Source organism: Giraffa tippelskirchi, chromosome 7 (assembly GCF_054371585.1).
Source record: "Giraffa tippelskirchi isolate mGirTip1 chromosome 7, T2T-mGirTip1v1.2.pri, whole genome shotgun sequence".
NCBI lineage: Eukaryota > Metazoa > Chordata > Mammalia > Artiodactyla > Giraffidae > Giraffa > Giraffa tippelskirchi.
In genome coordinates this window covers 152094029-152113001 of record NC_137281.1, presented here as the reverse complement: position 1 = coordinate 152113001, position 18973 = coordinate 152094029, and the positions used below count along the sequence as shown (strand labels likewise).

The 18973-nt window shown below is 39.9% G+C and overlaps 1 protein-coding gene and 1 long non-coding RNA gene across 3 annotated transcripts in view; both read right to left on the bottom strand.

Annotated features, from left to right (window-relative positions):
• Positions 1 to 18973, bottom strand: part of TSHR (thyroid stimulating hormone receptor) — a 154007-nt gene that overhangs the window by 110900 nt on the left and 24134 nt on the right. The window lies entirely within an intron of this gene.
• Positions 1506 to 9325, bottom strand: LOC145513668 (uncharacterized). The gene is made up of 3 exons (XR_014059656.1): positions 9035 to 9325; positions 6162 to 7301; positions 1506 to 4649 (listed from the first exon to the last, which is right to left on the bottom strand). It is a non-coding gene; the product is annotated as an uncharacterized LOC145513668 (long non-coding RNA).

Below are 18973 nucleotides of genomic sequence, written 5' to 3'. Positions count from 1 at the left end.
AATGACAGCAAGCAGTAAGGGAAGGGAAGTCGCTCAGTCGTGTCCGACTCTTTGCGACCCCGTGGACTATAGCCTACCAGGCTCCTCCGTCCATGGGATTCTCCAGGCAAGAATACTGGAGTGGTTTGCCATTTCCTTCTCCAGGGGATCTTCCGGACCCAGGGATCGAACCCAGGTCTCCCACACTGGAGGCAGACGCTTTAACCTCTGAGCCACCAGGGAAGTCCCAAGCAGTAAGGGAGTTGATAAGTTTTCTAGTAGCTATGGCAGTGAGAGCTTCCCTGGAGGCTCAGGCATTAAAGAATCCGCCTACAATGCAGGAGACCTGAGTTCGATCTTTGGGTCTGGAAGATCTCCTGGAGAAGGAAATGCAACCCACTCCAGTATTCTTGCCTGGAGAATCCCATGGACAGAGGGGCCTGGTGGGCTACGAACCAGAGGGTTCCAAAGAGTCGGACATGACTGAAGCAACTTAACATATGTCCTAGGCAATGGATTTGTCTGATTTCAGCTTAAATTAATCGGGGTAAGTTCCTATTACCTCTAACCCTATATCTTGACTGATATACTTGACAATGGGCATCTACTAAAAAATATAGCAAATACCATATGTAATGGTGAAACTTTAGAAGCATCCTCTTTAAAGTCAAGAAGATAGGATGCTAGTGTTCAGTGTTGTAATAGAGTTCCTAATCAACGCATTAAGACTAGGAAAAATTAGGAATTAATAATAAGATGAAAGAAACAAAATGATCATATTTATATATTCTTCTGTAAGGAAAATCAAGAGTTCAGCAAAGTTGGTGCAAATAAGATTAACGTACAATCACCAATAGTATTCTTAGACACCAGAAAAAATTCATTTAGAAAATATAACTAAAATATCTCACAGAAAAATAAAAAGAAAACTACAAGATAGTTAAAAATGGAAGATATGCAAGACCTCAATGGAGAACATCATCACTAGATTTGATTGAAAGGAAATTAGAGATATATTTGGGTACACCAAAATTTAAAGTTACCTCTATAATAAAGGATTGCAAAAATAAAATTAAATGACTAGACTATAACTTCCTAGTCAATACATATTTTAAGAATTAAATCAAAAGGCAAGTGATGTACTGGGAAACGATATTTACTAACTGTATGAAAGTGGAAGTGTTAGTTGCTTAGTCGTGTCTGACCCTTTGCGACCTCATGGACTGTAGCCTTTGATATACTAACTATATACCAAAGTATTAATACCAAAGATATATAAAGGAGTCCTTGAGGCAATAAAAAGACAAAACAACGAACAATTTATAGAAGAAAAAGTTGAATAAGTATAAAAAATGCTCTTTCTCAGTAGTCATCAGGGAAATGAGAACAACAAGCATATTCATCAGATTGGTAAATATTTAATGTCTGAGGATGTAGTGAGGATATTTGGAAATAAGAATTTTCATGTATTACTCTTAGAAGTGAACTTTGCTACAATCATTACGAAAACAATTTTGACAATATCTGGTAATGCTGAAGTTTATTACATGTTATAACTCAAAAAATCCTCTTTCCCAGGTATATACCCCAAAGAAACTGGCACAAAGCAGCAGTCCAAGGGTATTCACTGCAATATTTTTCACAAGAGTCAACTTTTGAAGCAAAAGTCATCAATAAGGAAATGGATAAATAAGCTTTGATTAAGTTACATGATAAAATACTACATAGCCATTAAAATAAACTAGACTACATATATCAATAGTAATTTCTCTTGAACATATATATGGAGTCAAGAAGGTAAATTATAGAATGATACTCAAAATATGGTACCATTAAATAAAATGCTAAAATACAAAACACAATCCTATGGTATTTATGGATATAGCATATGTGATAAAACTACAATTGTTAATAATTTTCTTGAGGAAGGGTATTTGTTAAAGTACACTGTGTATATTTATGCATTTTAAATGTTCCATAATAAATAACCTACAATTAATATGCAGAGTGTAGCCAGTATGTATATGAACAACAGTGGCCTATACAACAAATGATGCCATTGAAAAACATTTTGCCAACTTGATAACTCCAGAAATTTCATTTAAAATTTTTTCCTATATTTGAGACAAGATCATTTGCTTCCTCTTATAAATTATAAAGAGATAGAAGTATGGTTACACCAACATTGTTTAAAAAAAAAATCTGAAAATGTGGAAGCTATTAATTACATTCTCTCCTCTAAACTAACATTGTAGAGCCTGCCCTTAAAAATGTGGATATTTTGCCCATGCAATCATTTTTAATGGGGCTTAAACTTGATTTTAATTAGTTGTAAACAAAAAAATTATTTGTCATCTGAGGACTGTTTATGAGTAAAATACAATTCCATGTTGCTTGGGTACATTGCTCTTGCTATCTGGAACAGATGTTCTTCTATAATTATTAAAAAAGGAAATCTTAAGAACAACTAAATAGTGTTCTAATATTTAAAGAGAAAAGATGCCTATTATTCCTAGAATAATTGGAGCTTTCAAGAATCTATTAAAGTGAATACTTTTAGCTGATGCAGGAAATAAAAAATTGATATGAAAAATTAGCAATTCTTCATATTTTAAGAATAATTCATCTCATAAAAATTAAAGACAATTTCCATTTAACACTTACTTATTTGCTTTATTTTATATATTTATGTTGGTTCAATTTCAATGCATGCATTCTATACTAGGATGAAAAGTGTAAACTACATAAAGTTTGTATTCAAGGTAAAATTTCTACTAAATTTTATGCTTTAGTTATAGAAAATGGTACTGAGTTTCTTGCTTGTCAAATGCAACTAATCAGCAATCAACATAATTACTGAGTACTGATTACTGAAAACAGTGCATTGTATCCAAATCTCTGTCATAGGCAAGAAGAAGATACCCCCATAAGCTTTCAGAATTGAGTCTGAACACAGGAGTTAAGTGATCAATATTACTAGGGCCAATCCCCAAGGAAGTAAACTATTACATCACCTTACATTTGCAATGATTTTATTTTTTTGTACTCACACAGATTGCAGTGAATGCTAAGTAAGTGAAAATTATAGGTTTGAACCTAACTGATCCTACATTCCTACCCTGTTCTGTGTACACAGACTTCTTTTTAAATCAGAACAACATTTCTCATTGATTATGAGGGAAAAAAAACTAAAGGTGATTTAGATATCAAATAATCCAGCCCTGCTGGTTTACAGATTTAAAAAATGTGAAAATCCATCCCTCTTCATGCCTGAAGTGCAGGCTGCACATAGTGACTTCCCTCCAAAGAGCACAGCGTTGAAGGGGAGAAAAAGGGGAACTTCACAGGTGAGACACCTGAAAAACCTTACTTCTCCAGGTGATCAAAGTTAATAGCAATAGTGATAAATCATATTGATATGATAAGAGAAGAATAGCATTTTGCTTCTGGGATCTTCCTTCCAAACACCTGTAATTCCAGTCTAATCGTAAGAAAAATGTCAAATTCCAATTGAGGAAAATTCTTCAAAATACCTGACTGCTACTCTTCAAAACTGTCAGGGTCCTCAAAAACAAGAAAACGGAGAATGTGAGACTCAAGCGGAGCCTAGGGAGACACTATGACTGTTTTTGTCTGCTTGGTCTGCCATAACAGAATACGATAGGCTGGGTGGCTGAAACAGACTATTTCTCACAGTTTTGGAGATTGGGAAGCACAGGATCGCGGTGCTGAAGATTTAGTTCCTGGCCTGCAGAAGGCAGCTTTCCTGCTTTATCCAGAGTAAGGGTGCTCCCGTCTCTCTCCCTCTTACTATAAGGGCGCTAATCCCATCACAGGGCCCCACCTTAGTGCCCACAATTAAACCTAGTTACCTTGCAAAGACCCCACCTCCAAATACCATCACATTGGGAGTTAAGGCTTCAATGTAAGAATTTGGATGGGGGAAGGGAGACAAAATTCAGTCCATAATAATGACAAAACGTAGTGTCTTTTTTTTTTAAGTTTTTTTTTAATGTGAGCCATTTTTAAAGTCTTTATTGAACTTGTTACAATATTGCTTCTGTTTTACATTCTGGTTTTTCGGGCTAGAGGCATCAGGGATCTTAGCTCCCTGACCAGAGATTGAACCCATGACCCTTGCATTGGAAGGCTAAGTCTTAACCACCGGACCACCAGGGAAGTCCCTAATGTGGTGTCTCGAATGGCATCCAGGAATAGGAAGAAGTCGTTAGGTAAAAATTAGGGAAATATGACTAAAGTATGAACTTCAGCTAATATTACTATATCAGTATTTATTGATTAATATAAGGTGTTAATAAAACGGTGTTGTGGACTGAGTTGTATCTCCCCAAGATTTATACTTTGAAGTCCTCACCCCTAGTACCTCAGAAGGTGAGCGTTTGGGGGGATAGGGTCTTGAAAGAGGTACTTCAGTTAAAATGAGGTCGCTGGGGTGGGCTCTAACCCAACCCACTGACGTCCTTATGGGAACAGGCGATGACACAGACAACTCACAAATCAAGGGGCCACCAGGAGGAGGCTCGGGGAGACGGAGGGAAGCCCCAGAGGAACCAGTGCTGCCTGCCCTTGGACCGCAGGCTTCTAGCCTCCAGGACTGTGGGGAAATGAACTTCTGTTGTTGAAACCATCCAGTCTGTGATCTTCGGTCACTGCCAAACCAAAACACAGAGGAAACTGGGTGCCGGGTATATAGCAACTACCTGTATTATCTTCACAGTTTTCCTGTTAAATCTAAAACTGCTCCACAAATAGACATTTTGTTTTGAAAAAGTGAATCTCAGGGGACTTTCTTGGCAGTCCAGTGGTTGGGACTTTGCCTTCCAAAGCAGGGAGTATGGGTTTCATCCCTGGTCAAGGAGTTAAGATCTTGCATGCCACCTGGCCAGGAAGCCAAACGTAAAACAGAAGCAATATTATAACAAATTCAGTAAAGGCTTTAAAAATGGTCCATATAAAAAAAAAATCTTAAAAATAGTGAACCCCAAAGAGGCTAAGCCAGGCAGTACCTAAGTCAAAAAAATGCTGTGGTGAAGCCTGGTTACACCTCATGCTGTGTGGGCAGGTTATTTTCCCTCTTTAAGCCTTTGCTCATTTGTAAAATGAAGGTGGTAGTATCTGCCCTACTTATTTCCCAGTGTTATTATGACATCAGTTGAATTAATACAGGTAAAAGCAATTTAATCAAAGGACATGTTATTAAGTGTTTCGCCCAAGTCCCATAGCTATTATAGGCAGATGTAGGTCGAATTATTTAGGACTCTTATCTGCTCTTAATCCATCCAGCCCTCTTCCCATGACTCCTATCTGATCCCAAATTCGAAAACTTCTGTAGCCCAGCAGTTTCCAGGGCACATTAGTCAGATTATAATCTGTGGCAGTTATAATTTATTTTCCTAATTAGGGTTGCCATCTCAAAACTGCCAATGCTTGTCTTTAATGTTGCCCTGGGGGATGTGGCATGCAGACCAACACACCTTGAAAAGCAATTCTGTGAATAAATACTGATTGTAAGTCAGTATTTTTGTATATGGAGGAAAGTATGTTTTTCTATTAAGCATAATACTTTACGAGCTTCCCTGGTGGCTCGGTGGTAAAGAATCTGCCTGCCAATGCAGGAGATGCAGGTTCGATCCCTGGGTTGGTAAGATCCCCAGGAGAAGGAAATGGCAACCCACTCCAGTATGCTAGCCTGAGAAATCCATGGACAGAGGTGCCTGGTGGGTTACACTCCATGGAGTCGCAAAGAGTTGGACACGACTTAGTGACTGAACAACAACAATAATACTTTATAGCTGGCTTCCAAAGTGCAGTGTCCAAGGCAATATTCTGGGGTACAGAAAAAAATTAGAACCTTTACTTATAATTGAAAATCTTTTGGATTTCTGTTTCTGTGTGTCTTATAATTTACATGGTATGTTAATATAGTAGTATGTGTCTATGAAACATGCACACAAACACATATATTTTAAAGTGCTGATTGAGACCATGTACACACAAAAAGTCTGGAGACCATATCATTAGTAGGCAGGAAAAACTGAACCGCTGGATAAGCGAATATAAACTAGATTCTTAGAATTTTTTCCCTCTTAATACAATAGCAGAGACAAGTAATACATTTTCATTTTTAAGGATGTGTTCAAACTACAGGCTTTGCCACTTACCGAGTATGTGCCTTGCACAAATTATTTAATCTCTCTCTGCCCTGGCTCCTCCATCCTTTAAATAGGGATCATAACATTCAGATGGTAAAGAATTCCCCTGTAATGCAGGAGACCCAGGTTTCATCCCTGGGTCAGGAAGATCCTTTGGAGAAAGGAATAGCTACCCACTCCAGTATTCTTGCCTGGAGAATTCCATGGACAGAGGAGCCTGGCAGGCTACAGTCCTTGGAGTCGCAAAGAGTTGGACACGACTGAGGGACTTTCATTTCACAACAGTACAACCTCACGTTACACTGGGTTGCCCAAAATGTTCATTCAGGTTTTTCCATACGCTGTTACAGGAAAAACCCAAATGAACTTTTTAGGCAATGAAATATCTCCAGATAGGAGAGGGATGAGGAGAAAACCCTGGTTTCAATCAGGGTTTCAATCGGGATGGCAGCTTGCTTAATCTAAAAGCCATGACATGGCAAAACCTGCAGACCACACTGTCAGGTTCAGCCTCCTCCTTGTTCTTCAACAAAACTTGAACCTGACTGTCAGAATCTCTGAGACAGAACTCATCAGAAAAAATGGGGTGCAGGCCACTGCACCAGAGTGCTATGGAGTGAGCTGGTAGGAACTGCGTCAGCTTTCGCTGGGACTATGCTCACCAGGAAGCAGAGGGACTGTAGAGGCGCGTACAGTCGGCTCAGTACCCCTACTATGGAGCTGTCTTTGTAAAGAAATATATATGTGTGTATATATGTATATTTGGTGTGGGTCACCTGTAAAGTCTTTATTGAATTTGTTACAGTACTGCTTCTGTTTTATGTTTTTTGGGTTTTGGGCTGAGAGGTATGTGGGATCTTAGCTCTCTGACCAGGCATTGAATCTGACTCCCTGCACTGGAAGGCGAAGTCTTAATCACTCAACTGCCAGGGAAGTCCCCAAGAAGTGGATTTGGAATTTCTGGCTCAAACTAGTAGGTGCAGTACAACGTGGTCGAAACTGAGATTAAGAATGAAGAAGTACGAATGTTGTGCAGTTCTTCTGGGATGGGGAATAGGGATGATGGTCAGGATGTTGGTAAGAAGAGGATGAGTTTTGGCCGAGATGAATTGGACTTGAGGTTACTGCAGGTCATCCAGGTGAGGATGTCTAGGAGACAACAGAAAAGTGTAAAGTACCAGGAAGAGCTCAGGGTTAACGATTAAGCCAGGCAGTCATTATCATCCAGGTGAGAGCTGACATGTTAAATTTGATGAGACTTTCTTTTTTCCTTTTTGGTTTATTCAAATGTTATTCCTTTAGAAGGATACTTAAATCACTTTCTTATGACTCTGTAAAAGAATGATTCATTTAGCCCATGAATAAAAGATAACATTTTAACATGTCTTTTAACTGTGGTTCATTGGTGATACAATGAAAGTAAATGGAATTAAAATAAACCAATCAATAGAGGTACATCTTTTGATGAGACTTTGAAATTTTTATAAAATGTAATAATTCACTGAAGAACATTAAAAGAACAATGTAAAATGAGCAGGCAATTTTATAACATGGCAAAAAGTAACTAATTGTCTGTTACTTTACTGTGATTTTACCGAAGTGACTTTTGGTTAACTCTATTGTGTGCTCATTATGTTACTGAACTGCATAATAATTTGTTTGCCTTAATATTGCTCAAAAGAAGATATCTTTCACATAAGCCATAATATGCTACTACCACATGAACTGCATTTCCTTGCCGAAAAATTGAAGAAAAATTTACTAGTTGTCTATTGCACAGCTGCCGGCTGTTTCTGATTTAAGTTTTAGGTGCTATTTTATATTCATTTTTAAAATTTTTGTTTTATTTTAGTAAGAACACTAGTGACCTATCCTCTTAGATTTTTAAGTATATAACACATTAAGTGTGCAACACATTATTGTTGACTGTATTTACAATGTTGTGCAGATTTCTAGAGCTTATTCATCTTGATTAATTGAAACTTTATGCCCCTTGATTAGTAACTGCTCATTTCCAACTCCCTCTAGCCCTGGCAATCACCACTCCACTCTTTGATTCTGTGAATTTGACTACTTAAAATACCCTGAATAAGTGGAGTCATGCAGAACGTTGAAAACATTAAGCTAAGTGACATAACCAAGTCATAGAAAGACAAATAAACACTGGATAAGATTTTCTAAGGAGCCTGGGTTGTGTGCAGAAAGAACAAAGGTCAGTATCTCAGTGAAGATCAACCTTTAATGGGCAAGACTCAGGAGACGAGATGGGAGGAGGATCTATTCATTACAGAAATATCATAATCTATGGAAATATCAACTAGAATAAAAATTAGACTGCAACCTTTCAAACTGGCAGTAAACAGTAAGAAGAGAGCTTTAGGACAGCAGTAATCACAGTTGAGTAAAGGGGTAACAGACAGGATTTTAGCAGATTGAACCTAGGCGGGACTTGCAAATGTATGGTCTCTTTAAGACACAGAATGGGTTTTTACAATGGGGAAATTAGATAATATTTGTACGTAGTGGTGAAGGACAGAGCATGACAGTAATAGTAAATGTAAAATGTTTACTATTTGCCAGGAATTATTCTAAGCACTTTACACAGATCAATTCATTCTATTTTTCAAAACACTGAGGTAGGCACTACTATTATCCCCATTCTATAAACCAGGAAACTGAGGCACAGGGAAGTTAGGTAGATTCATGCAGCCAGGTCCCACACAACTGGTATCAGTGATAGGATTTAAATCCAGCCAGGGACAATGGAGTCTGTGCTCTTAACTTCTACACTTTGCTGGAAACGGGAAGATGAAGGAAAATAGAGCCCTAATGAATATGCCGTATGCAAATATGTGAGTGAATTAAGATTACAAATAACTCACTTCAGTTTGGGTCAAGTTCTGCTTCTGCTGCTGCTGCTAAGCCGCTTCAGTCTTGTCCGACTCTGTGCAACCCCATAGACGGCAGCCCACCAGGCTCCCCTGTCCCTGGGATTGTCCGGGCAAGAACACTGGAGTGGGCTGCCATTTCCTTCTCCAATGCGTGCATGCAGGCTAAGGCACTTCAGTCGTGTCCGACTCAGTGCTGCTTCTATGAGTTACCAAAAAATTGTCACTGTCCAGAGTGTTCGAATTTTGGACTTGTGGATAAAGAACTGTGCTCCCACAATAGCTGAGCATGTCAGGAAAGGAAGGGGAGAAGTGACTGTGTGTGGGGGGTACGGCCTTGGAAAGGGTTGGGAACACTAGTTCCTTTGTGATGAGAGAGAGGGTGAAAGGGAGACCAACAAAGCTAGGTCCCAGCTCTTCACTCCCACCAGCAGCTCTGTGCTACTTCCTCATCCAAGGTCAGACAGACGCCAGACAGGATAAATTTCTTCCCTTTACGGTCTAGCGTGGCCTGTCCTTGCTTTTCCTGTATTTCACTTAACCCACCAGAGGGTCAAGGTGATCCTGCATGTGATTCTGCCTCTCCATTCCAGGCGTTACTAAGACAGAAAACGGAGAAAGACATTGAAGGGCAGAGGATGCTACTAGAGAGATTCCTTCTAGTTCCAATTTCCCTAGTGATAGTCATTCATTCGTTATTTGTTATGCACTGGGGGTGGGGGGAGACGCTTTAGAAAACTGTTAAAAGCTCGGGAGAATGCTTAAGGGACAAGCGAAGCAAAATTGAAAGACTTCATCGTGACCCTACCCCTGCTCCCGGCCCCCCCCGCCGCCCCCGGCCCCAGGATGACAGAGAGAGAAAGAGACTGAGGATGAATCATGAAGAGACTATGACAGGGCTTCCCAGGTGGTGCTAGTGGTAAAGAATCCACCTGCCAGTGCAGGAGATGCAAGAGACGTGGGTTTGATCCCTGGATTGGGAAGATACACTGGAGCAGGAAATGGCAATGCACTCCAGTATTCTTACCTGGAAAATTTCATAGTCAGAGGAGCCTGGTGGGCTACAGTGCATGGGATTGCAAAGAGTTGGATAAAACTGACTACACACACACACACACACACACACACACACACACACACACGAATCAGGCTGACCGGAAAGTAAAGAATGGGAGTCTGAGTAGAACCAGTGAAGACTGAAAAGTAAACGTGAACATCATGGTTTTTTTCCAGAAAGTCTTTAGCATCTGTCACCTTCCAAGCCACCACCAGGCTCAGGTCCAAGGAGCCTCAGGTCTCTTTGTTCAGCTCACCAGGGCAGGGGCAACTCAACTGGAAATGAAAGGGAAAGCCTGAAAATGTTCTTAGTGATCCAAGTTGTCACCTAGACATTTGACATTTTAATCCATAAAAACATCATTGACCACTGTGTCGGAAGCCAGAATATTTCTGGTGGTGCTTGAGGTAGATATGAAGCAAAAAACCTCGAGACTGCATTCTGATTTATAGCTGATTTCTGCTGTGGTATTACAGTGTCTGGCATCTTAATGGTTAAAAAGCCTTCAGTAAGCTGCCCAGAAAATTTAATACACATGTGAGATACATTCCAAACAACTGACTTCTGGAACACAATCCTATACATTGAGGACTGACCATTTTTATACTCCCTTTGCCAAGGTTACTAAAATTAGTAGCGTAACAAAAATTAAAAATAATATATTCTTGTGACTCAACAGCATGGCAACATCTTCAAACCCAAAGCTTAATTTTAGAGTCAGTATTATTTTATTGGGCATTTTCTAGAACCACAGAGGATGCATTCGCAAACCGTCCCATTTGGCAATATTAATGGAGAAATCCTGCTTTTACCTTTATAATTGAAGTAGCTCTGTGCAGTTTAATTATCAATATGAATGGGAGCACAGGTGGTATGTTGATCGAATCTGCTGATGTTGCAAAAGTGAGAGAAATAGCAAATATGTTAGGTAAGAGTCACAAAGGTTTTCCAGGTGATGCTAGTGGTAAAAAAAACCTGCCTGCCAATGTAGGAGAAGTAAGATTTGGGTTCGATCCCTGGGTGGGGAAGATCCTCTGGAGAAGGAAATGCCAACCCACTCCAGTATTCTTGCCTGGAGAATCCCATGGACAGAGGAGCCTGAGATTGCAAAAAGTTGGACATGACTGAAATGACTTAGCACGCACGCACGAAAGAGACACAAATATTTTGCTTCTCTTCCATCTTCTCAGTGTATTATCCAAAACGGTAGCAGTTTGGAGGATCATGTTGTGTAGAAAATGGAAAGAAAAAAAATGTATAGCCTAGAAAAGATTTAGTAGGAAGGAGAAGGAAAGTCATTCAATATAAGAGAGATTATTTCTGATTTGATCTGTGAGACCCAAGTGGACACATCTAGGACTAATGGCACACGGTTTTCTCCAGTGTAGGAAAGCGTAACAGAATTCTTCAAAAACAAGGTAATAAATTCTCTTTACCACATGTATTCAAAGGATGAATGTCATGAATCAAGTACAGAAGATTCTTACATTGGGCAGAAGATTAAAGTGGATGATCTTCCAGTTCCTCTTTCCAATATTAAAACTCTATAAGTCCATGAAAATCGTAATAACTAACTACTTCTTTTTTCCCCAAGCAACATGATATCCTTAAAATTGGATGCCAATGAGAAAATTCAAGTTGATGCTAAGACCCTAGTTGGTCACACAATTGTGCAATCAAGTTTTAAGTGCTCTTGATGGAGCCAGCCAACTTGGGACTGCCCATTTCCTTAGTCATGGAGATGTACTTTTGGAAACCAAAATCTGTAGTGGGCAAAAATCAGTCCAAGCCATGTGGCTTTCCAATAGGGTATGATTACAAAAGAAGCCAAAATTATTATAGCACAGAAGGGGGAAAGTCAGCAGAATTCATTATACTTATAAAACACATTCTTTGATCCTTCTTTCCACCATATTGCATGCACTGTTTCTTGGGCTATCTGGTGGTCATTGAGGTCAAGATAATGTTGTATAACTCTCATTTCCATTATACTGGCTTTAGAGAGACTGAGGGCCAAGATTAGCCATTCCAGCTTCTTTTTAGAGTAGTTACAATTTAAAAAATACAAGTTTTTCATTGTTGGAAATCAATTTGAGTTCTTTAGAATGTCATACTAGCTTCTTAGTTTTTATAAGTAATAATTCAAAGCATTGTAACATGCTCACAATGTTGTAGTGGAAGTCTCCTTTTTCTCTTTTACAAACCTATCAACCTTGTATTTATTTGATCAGTGTCAGCCACCTGTCTGGAATGCAAATTCCACAGGAGTATGCACAACTTATCTGTCATGTTCAGTATCCCATTTCCAGTGCCTAGCATAGGGTTAGCACTCAAAAATATTGATGAATAAATCTAGCAAGGAAACGATCATCTGCTCCTTCCAATGCTCCTCATATCTTTCACACAGCTTACTTTTTCTGGAAAAGTTTCTTAAAAAAATAAAAATAGCCTCCCTTTTTGTTTCGTAAATTACAGAAAGAAAGTAGTACTTTCTTGTCCCCTTATCCCAGATCAGAGCAAAGATTCTATATCCTCTTTTTAAACTACTTACTAATCTTTGGGACCATCTGTATCAAATGGGCACTGGGACAGTTCACAGTGGTATAAGCACAAATCACCTGGCTTTCAAGGTTCCCCTTAAGTCCCAAGCAGAGGAAAGTGACATGTGAATGGCTTCCCAAGTAGGTAACACTACTTCATGGACAGTCGAGACAGGCAGCCTCATAAGAAAAATGTAAGAAAATATGAAAGATCTCCTGCTTCTGAAATACCTTAAAATGGCTCTTCTGGCAACTATGCTTTCGGAGAGACAGGACGAAGGCATCAGGATTGTATGTCAGTGCAGTTCAGTCACTCAGTCGTGTCCGACTCTTTGCGACCCCATGAACTGCAGCATGCCAGGCTTCCCTGTCCATCACCAACTCCCGGAGCTTGTTCAAACTCATGTCCATTGAGTCAGTGATGCCATCCAACCATCTCATTTTCTCTCATCCCCTTCTCCTCCTGCCTTCCATCTTTCCCAGCATCAGGCTCTTTTCCAGTGAGTCAGCTCTTCACATCACGTGGCCAAAGTATTGGAGCTTCAGCTTCAGCATCAGTCCTTCCAGTGAATATTCAGGACTGATCTCCTTTAGGATGGACTGGTTGGATCTCCTTGCAGTCCAAGGGACTCTCAAGAGTCTTCTCCAACACCACAGGTCAAAAGCATCAATTCATCAGCACTCAGCTTTCTTTATAGTCCAACTCTCACATCCATACATGACCACTGGAAAAACCATAGCTTTGACTAGACGGACCTTTGTTGGCAAAGTAATGTCTCTGCTTTTTAATATGCTGTCTAGGTTGTTCATAGCTTTTCTTCCAAGGAGCAAGCATCTTTTAATTTCATGGCTGCAATCACCATCTGCAGTGATTTTGGAGCCCCCTCCCAAAAAAAAGTCTCTCACTGTTTCCATTGTTTCCCCATCAATCATAAAGTGATGGGACCAGATGCCATGATCTTAGTTTTCTGAATGTTGAGCTTTAAGCCAACTTTTTCACTCTCCTCTTTCACTTTCAGCAAGAGGCTCTTTAGTTCTTCTTCACGTTCTGCCATAAGGGTGGTGTCATCTGCATATCTGAGGTTATTGATATTTCTCCTGGCAATCTTGATTGTATGTACTACCTGAATTGTATGTACTATGTACTACCTGGGAATTGAGAGGCAGGGAGATGGGCAGTGTTAACCACCAGCCTTCCCTGTCTTACAGAAACCAGACAATAGTTTAGCGCTGACAATCCTAATGATAACATTATCTGGGTTTGTTTATTGTCCACTTGTTCCATAAACACCTACATCTATTATTTCATTTGAACTTTGTAATAACACTGTTAGTTAGTCAACATAGGTATTAGTTATTGTTATTACCATCTATTTTTCATAGGCAAAAACTTCAGAGCATAAATGACCATTTTAGAGTTAAGGTGCTAGTTATCGGCACAGCTAGGTCTCTCCGTCTCTGGGTGACAAAGCAGTGTGGTGGAGCAATCCCAGGACCAAAGCCTGCTTAATCACAATTCCATTTATTGTCTATATGACATCAGAAATATCCCTGGCATTTTTGAAGCTTTAATTTCCTTAAATATTTTTAAAATATAAGCTGAAGAGGTACAGAGGAATAGGAGGAACAAATGCTAAAGTGCTCTGTAAGGTACCCCTGTGAGATGGTTTTACTCTTCTTATTCCCTCCCAAGGGAAGTACAGAGCAAGAGACTTCATTTTAAGTCTCAGGGCCATTGCTTCTAACTGTATGACCTTGCCTGAGTTCCTGAACCTCAATAAACCTCAGTTTTCTCATCTGTAAAGTGGGAGCAATAAAACCTGACTCTTCACCCTCGTGTCAGTCCTATGCGTGTGTGTGCTAAGTCACGTTAGTCATACCTGACTCTTTGTGACCCCGTGGACTGTAGCCCGCCAGTCTCCCCTGTCCATGGGATTCTCCAGGCAAGAATACTGGAGTGGATTGCCATGCCCTCCTCCAGGGGATCTTCCTGACCCAGGGATTGAACTCGTACTTCCTGCGGGTCCTGCACTGGCAGGCGGATTCTTTACTGCCGAGTCACTGGGAAAGCCCAATGGCCCAGTGAGTCAGGGTTAAGTGACATTGAGTGCAGGAGACAGAAGTGACTAAAAGGAGGGTAATGGTATCATAATAATGATGACAGTGACGATGATGATAATAATAATGTCTGCTTTACAGCTGAGGAAACTGAGATTCAGTCGTTTGCTGGTTTCGCCTCAGAGTTCCCACAGAGCAGGGCAGTACGAGACTTGGTAAACCAGGGTGAAGACCTGTGTTTGCTCTGGGAGAAACAGAATTGGTGAGTGGACACTGGATGAGAAGAGACTTTCTTCTTTTTCTCTCTATCCCACCAGCTCCACCCTCCTCAGTTCACAGGGTCTACGTCACCAGGATTTGAGAAAACAGGAGCTATCGGAGACCAAAGGAGGAGCTGGCATGAGACTTCCCCTCCTCAACTGCTATGGGAACCCCAAGAAAACTTAGGCCAGAGACAGGATTCCTAGAGGTGCCACTGCTTAAATCCCAGGTCTTCTCGATTTCTAGAATGATACTTCTCCCTGAGGAGCAGACCTGAATTTGTGGGACATTTCTGGCCCCTTCCGTTACTGGAAGGAAATTTCTGAGATGAAACCTGCTTGTCTCCTAGTGCTGCCTCTGTTGGTTGGCTGAAAGTTTACTGCGATAGAGCAATATGATTCAGAAAATGTTGCAATAAACACGCTGTAGTCACTTACTTAGGCCAAAGGACACTGTTTCCCAAAATAAAGAACAATCATGGGAATATATAGCATTGTATTGCATCAAAATGTATTCAAAAGCAGTTCAAGTCTCACAGGAAAGGGAGAACATACTGGAGAAGCAAAGAACATCTAAGTATTCAAACAAGGCTGTGGGGTTTATGTTGAGACTTAGGGATTTAACTGAAAGTTTGATAGAAAAGAGCAAGAACTCTTGATTTAGTTCCTGCTGATGCATTTATTTGAATTTCTATCTCAACAGAACACCACAGGGTTGCAATTTTGCAAAATTTATTTTATTTATAAGTGACTGCACCTGGTTTTGAGATACAACATAGGAAAAACTGGATCAAAATCATGCAAGGTCAACAGAAAAGAAATTTTTTGACTTACAAAAATACACAGAAACTCCAGAAAATCACCTATCCTTCTTTAGAAAAACCAGAACTAGTTTCATCTACATGAGAAAAGGGAAAAGGAAAATCTCAAGATTGATAAGCAGGTAATTCAGCCCAAGGAGCATCCCATACATCCAGGTATTGGAGACATGGTAAGCTCCTTAATGGGTCCACTGGTTCTGTGCAAAGTGGGGGTCGTGCTGAGCCACCATAGTGCAGAAAGGTAACACACTAGCTTTTCTTTTTCTCTTTCTCACACATATGCCTTGGCATCATTTGTGTTTTACAAACATGTATAAAGTACAATGATTAATTCAGTACTTTAGCATGGGATTTATAAGTAAATGTGTATATTAGGAGGACACATTCCAAAATTTATTTGTAAGAGTACACGATGAATTGCAGCTAGAGATTATGTCTGGATAATTTGCCCAATTCTAAACTTTACTGGGCAGAGCAGGCATGCACTCATAATAAATGTGATCATTTCCCTTGGCATCAGCCTGAGAAAAGCATTTCGGAAATATGGCTTGTGAACTCAGTACTCTGCTAGGCACAGAAGGGACTCCTATCAATAGAAGGTCTAAGCCACAGGGGTTCAGCCTGGGCCTTAACGCTTGTCTCTCCATCTTCTCAAGGAGCCCATTCCACTGCTGGAAGCTGTTATCTTCAGGGAATTCCTTCTTACATGGTATCTAAGTTTGACAGATGACAATACAATTTGGAAGTAAATTTTTACTGGTCTAAGGACTCTTGAGAGTCCCTTGGACTGCAAGGAGATCCAACCAGTCCATCCTAAGGGAGATCAGTCTTGGGTGTTCACTGGAAGGACTGATGTTGAAGCTGAAACTCCAATACTTTGGCCACCTGATGCAAAGGGCTGACTTAGACCCTGATGCTGGGAAAGATTGAAGGCAGGAGAAGAAGGGGACGACAGAGGATGAGATAGTTGGATGGCATCACCGACTCGATGGACATGAGTTTGAGTAAACTCTGGGAGTTGGTGATGGACAGGGAGGCCTGGTGTGCTGCAGTCCATGGGGTCTCAAAGAGTTGGACACGACTGAGCAATTGAACTGAAGTTTTGCCTACAAGGGCAACCCTGGACAGCTTTGAAATATCTAAAAATAGTTCAAGTCTGTTTTTATTTTTCTTTCCCCCAGGGGCTTATTTGGGTTCTCTCAACTTTTAAAATATAGCCTAGGGTATGGTCTACCTTTTCGGATGGTAGTCACCTGAATTTGCTCATTTGTCAATTCCCTTTTAAATTACATTTAGCACGACTTGTGCTGAATGCAGGGAAGCTATTATTTCTCATGATTTGAATGCCCTATACTATTCATACAATTAATACTAATATTTTTAGAAATTTCATCTGCCTCTTGGCTCTTTTTATAGTTAACTACAGCTCCAAGAGGTTTTTACCATGAAATCTGGGCTAGGACTAAGAGCATCCTGTAACTGTATAATTTATTACTTAGAGCTGATTATAGGGTTTATATTTATCTTGATTATTTCATCCAGCACATTTTGATTTATGGCACAGCCTACTAGGATTATTTTTTAATCTCCTCATTTAGCAGATATTGATTAAGCGCCCATTAAGTGCTAGTCACTGTTTTGGGTTGTGGGGTCAAAAGAAGAATTAAGTCACAGTCTCCCTTCTTGAGTATTTCATGTTCCAGTCAGGAAACAGCACATAAGCTCTTTCATCAGGCAATATGTTAGGACCTATAACAGAAGTTTAGGTATTAACATGGCTTCTCTGGTGGCTCAGTCGTAAAGAATCCGCCTGCAATGCAGGAGACATGGATTCAATCCCTGGGTTGGGAAGGTGAACTGAAGTAGAAAATGGCACCCTACTCCAGGATTCTTGCCTGGGAAATCCCATGGACAGAGGAGCCTAGCCGTGCTACTGTACAAGGGGTTGCAAAAGAGTTGGACATGATTTAGTGACTAAACAATAAATAACAGAAGTGCATGTAAAGTACAATGAACATGCAAAGAAGGAAGAGATTCAAATACTTGCTAACATTTTAATATTGATTTATGATTAGCTTACATATCTTATTTAATTCTCAAATCAATTCTGATGGATAATAGGATTAGTAAATAATCCTCAATTTACAGAAGAACCAGAGGTTTGTAGTAATTAAATGACCCAGCAAATAAGAAATATCTTCTCCCTTTATTTAGAAAAGCAGGACAAAATGGTCCCATTTTTCTGTTGAACACTGGTTTTCCAAGGTCCTCCAGATAGTCCACACAGACCCTCAGAGACTGATGACTGCATCTCTTCAGCAGCCTCTGCACTTGTCGATGTGAATTAATTTAAAGCAACTTCTCCACCAATATGTCAGTTGAACTTGGTCTGCAAAGCTCCTTTCAAACTTGGAAGTCTGCGAGCCCTCCTCCAGCTCCTGTTTGCCATCTGGTGTCACAGGTCCTCTGACCACTTGCTTATCCTCTAATTACTCTTCCTTTACTATAGACATGGTTTGTAAATGTCTCCATCGTGTTGAGTTTTATTTTCAATTCCCAGACTTTTCTCTCTCCTCTTCTCCAGTATCCGACATTAAAATCTGGAAAGAGTGGTAGGGTTAATAATAAAAATGAAGCAAAATCCTTGGACCTGTCATCATTAATTGCTTTCAAATTTTGGCCTGGCCTTACAAAATTTGTTTCTCTATTTCCCCTTTGAAAACAAACCTGGGTTATTGAACGTCTGGGCTGGAATTTCTGCTGAAGAAAAATATTCAGAGGCTCTTGAAGTGTGTCCAAGTTCTCAAGTCTTTTTGGTAAGTAGGTAAAACCACTTGTCTGAAAAAAAGAATGCTTTCCCCTGCCCAAGTGTTTTCATGTCCTGTGCACTGGTGAGCAAGACGCGAGTTAACAGATGAGGACAGAAAGGGACAGGTTAAAAGGGTGGACTCTTTTGTACTCTACTGAGCAATGTAATGGAAAGAGGAGTTTATCGATCTTTTAATTTAGCATGATGACATTATAAGAGAAAATACTGATTTTTAAAGGCCACGACGTATGAATTCGCAAATGACTGAATTGATTTTCTCTCTCTCGATTGAGAGAGAGAAAAAATTAGGACTTGTTTCATCTGTGTTTTAACCTTCTTATTCATGAATGTCACTATTGTATAAAAATTTTAAAAGTTTTTCCTGTTT